Below are 3,831 nucleotides of genomic sequence, written 5' to 3'. Positions count from 1 at the left end.
GAGGAAAGATCACAAATCGGGCTCTTCCTTGACTCGACCGGAAGCTTTGGCAAACCTTGACACACGCTGGCTGGAGCTGTGTGATGACATTGAGTGGTTTAGGGAATTTTCCTGATCTCCGCAGTGGTCCAAATCGACACGCAGACGACGAGAATTTCCTGCATGACGACGTTCGAGGTCGTCATTTTGGCGATATTGGGAATCTCCCCGCCTTTCACTTTTGTGGGAGTGCCCATGCGACCTGGCATGGGACAACTCATGCTGTGACATGTCGCCGAGTCGCAGTGCCACGGGTATTCTACCTATGACGTAATTGGTGTTTGTTGGTCTCTCAGAGCCCTCTGGTCTGCTGTTTGCCACTTGCTTTCCCTTTCTTTGATGCACTGCAGTACGCGTGGTATGGGCTTTCACCCTTTTCTATGCTTTCACGCGACCTGTAGGCGTTTTTGGCGGTGGCACCGCCTCATTGGATTCTGGTGGCTTGAACCGATCCAAATGGTCTAGCCTTGCACTAACCGTTTGGAGAGTATTATTGAACCTCTTTAGGTAACTCATGATGGCTGGGTCGAGCCGCGAGCTCGAGGGAATATCCGGCACGATACTCTATTGGACTAGTGGCACTTTGGGAGAAGTGTCTTCTTGTACTTGCGGGATTTCCTCATTGTCATAGTTGGTTCACTCAGGTTCAAAACTGCGAACCATTTGCTGATTGGCAGGACTGATTAGTCAGAGATTTCTGATGAAGAGCAGATACTAAATCAGACTCTCCTTCTAGTGCCAAACTGTTGATGCTTGATTTTGACACCAATGACTCGCATGTGCAAAGTGCTAAGCGGACTTAAAAATCACATGTGATAAAGAAAAAATGAAATGATGCAATGAATAAGAAACGATATTTAAAGTGGTTCGGATGCTTAAAAGCGAATCCTACATCCACTGCTATTGTATTAATAGATGGGTAAGATCAGGTCGCGTGTAGAGAGCTGAGTTATAATCTAGAGAGAATACAAAGAGAGAGAGAATGTGTAAGCTATTTTAGACTAAGATTAGCCAATCCCGTAAATAAGAGGGGTGTCCTCTATTTATAGTGGGAGAGTCCAAGGTAATGATTACAAGTTTGCAAGTAGGTAGGTGCCGTGCAAATCCTTCTTTACGTCCCATTGGTGGTCTGCACGAGAAACATCCTCAAATTACGCAGGGCTTGGGCAGGTGGCTAATTCATAACAACTCACAAGCCTGACACTCACCTACTGCACTAACAAGAACCATACCACTTGCGTTACTGCGAGACGTGACAACGCCTGGACGACACAAAACCTTCCTGAACCTTGATTGGCTTTTGCTGACGAGAGTCTACGGTAGCCCTAACTTTTCAAGCATAACACACATAAATTAAAATACATAAAATATGCCTATATTATAATACATGTAAATTTATATGAAAATATTAAATTAATCGAGCTTGTATCGATTTATATAAAGGTCTTAAAAAAATAACCAAAACTTGGGGGGTTTATACTTTATACAAAGTTGATCAAAATCCTAAAGCCTATATCCTTATAACCACCAAAGGACATTTTATTGAAAATACCCTCATATGTAAACCCAATTTTCCTAAATTTTCTGCCATAAAACAAAGGGCTTTGGAGCCGATTTTAATTTTCCAGAAATCAGTAATTTTGTAATTTAATACACAAAACGAGTGAAGATTTAACCACTTAACCGTTATTTTAAAGATTATTGGTAGAAGAATGTGATTGACAATAACGTATTCTTGCCGTTGGAGAGAATAAAAAATTGCAAGATAGGCAAAAATGTTAGTTTTTGATGTTTTCAATACATGTTTATATGAATTTTGAAATGTTAGGGTTTTTATAAAAAATTAGGGTTTGGGTTGATTTTTGTTATGTTGTGTTTATTGGTTGGAGTTATTGGTTACTGGGTTGGTGGTGGTGTGCGTGTTGTTGTGTTTGACGTTAATAAAAGTTCAATAATAATGCTACTCTGACTCTCCCTTCTTTCTCCCTTCTCTTTACTCACTTGCGTGGCAGCTGTTACCCCCATTTGCCACGTATCTTCCCCAAAAATTTTCAAAAAAAAAAAAAAAAATTTCATTCTTCGAATCCATTTTATGTTTTCCCCTAAACCGCTAAATCATTTGAAGAACATCAACAGTCAGGTCTTTGAAGAATGTAGAACACAGTGATAATGAAAAGGCAGAGAAATATTTCGGGAAGCAAGAAATATTCGGGAACCCCACCATTGTATTGTTCATCGAAAGTTTTTGAACCATTCATAACAAGTGACGGTGAACGACTGTTGTGAAGACAAGCACCAATTAGGTGAGTGGCTGATTTACTGCACTATTTTCTTTCTCTTGTTATTTTCTTTATTTCTTGTTGGTTTCAATGGTCATGGCCGCGGCTTTGGTTGTAGAAGCTGTCATGAACGAGACTTTAAATTTTTTGATGTTAAATGTTTGTGTTAATGTTTGGATGAAGGGTAGATGATGTCAAAGGTTTTGTGTATTTTAGTAATGGATTTTGAATACGTGCTAACTGTTTGTGGTAATGCTTATGTTAGTAGGAGACATATCAAGTTTTTGTATTATAGCTATGATATTAATTGATGTTCAGTGAAGAGGAAATGATGTTGGTTTTATGTATTTTATAGTGATGAATTTGGATTTCGATTGTGCATGGGTAGTCCTTGTATAGAATTTCTTGTGTAACTGCATATTTAAGAACTCTCATCTACCATGCTCTATTATGTGTTTATGTCTATTTTCTTGTAACTCTAAGTTGGTTTTAGTTTTTGGTGGGAAGCAAGGTGATTTTGACTGGGTATGATTTATATCTTGTGGTTCTGTACTTCTGTTATGGACTTGCCTTTTTCTCCCCCTTTTATGTGTTTAACATTTGTAACATTTCTTTTTTATTTCCATCATTAACAATAGGTGGTTAAACTCAATGAGAGGTGCTTAATTCCTTGTGCCAATTATCCTGAGTTCTGGATTCGTTATGTGAATTTCATGGAAAGAAAGGGGGAAGAGAAATAGCAGACTTTGCATTGGCGTGACAATGCAATTTTTTTCTGAAGGTATAAATTTTATAAACCACTTTTGGTTTTTTTCGTAATTTTGAAGGAACTTATCTATCTTACCGGTTTAGATTAGTGCAGGTAATGAAGTGATACTGAACTTTTGTTTCAGCAATTTTTGTAGTGCAGTTCTTAGTTTTTCCATTTTTAACGTTTTCTGAAACTATTTGCATATTGACTGTACATTGGTTTAGTTTATATCATGATTTGCCATTTTACAATGTTTTTTGCTAGATGTGCAGGGCTGCTGTTTTATGGACAATTTCCTAGCATTTTTTGTGTGTTTGTGAGGAGAATGTAGATTTGTCTAGAGCTGCTGTTGTTTTGCAAAAAAATTAGTGTTTTGCTTGCTGATTGTATATCTTATGTATATAACAGATCCCTTTTAGGATAAGTTTCACAACGCTTTACATATTTGGTTGTCTGATAAATAAAATATCTTTTGTGTATAACAGTCCCCTTTTTAGGCATACTAATTTGTTCAATTTTTTTCATTTTCTTTTTTTATTTATTCAAAGTAACATTGCCTAAATTCCCCGTCTAGATGCTATATATATTCAATTCAAAAGAATCAAGAAATTATAACTAACAGATTTTTAAAGTGTGGTCTCCGACAATAAAAATTCGAAACTTTGGTGCTATTGTGTAGCATGAATGCATTCCATGTTTGAAGAATAAAGTGAACTTGTGAGCAATTCTTTTTTAGCAGAAATTCTATGCTCAATTTCTCAT

General features: G+C 37.1%; 1 long non-coding RNA gene across 2 annotated transcripts; it reads left to right on the top strand.

Annotated features, from left to right (window-relative positions):
* Window positions 1-1,913: 1,913 nt before the first annotated feature.
* Window positions 1,914-3,521, top strand: LOC116118094. Of its 2 annotated transcripts, none has more exons than XR_004126089.1 (3): window positions 1,914-2,342; window positions 2,957-3,099; window positions 3,342-3,521. It is a non-coding gene; the product is annotated as an uncharacterized LOC116118094 (long non-coding RNA). The 2 variants fall into 2 exon arrangements; XR_004126088.1 differs by having other exon boundaries at window positions 1,917-2,342; window positions 3,334-3,521.
* The last annotated feature ends 310 nt before the right edge of the window (window positions 3,522-3,831 follow it).

Source organism: Pistacia vera, unplaced genomic scaffold, assembly GCF_008641045.1.
Source record: "Pistacia vera cultivar Batoury unplaced genomic scaffold, PisVer_v2 Contig837, whole genome shotgun sequence".
NCBI lineage: Eukaryota > Viridiplantae > Streptophyta > Magnoliopsida > Sapindales > Anacardiaceae > Pistacia > Pistacia vera.
The sequence above is the reverse complement of the archived record's forward strand: the minus strand, read 5'-3'. Positions and strand labels throughout refer to the sequence as shown.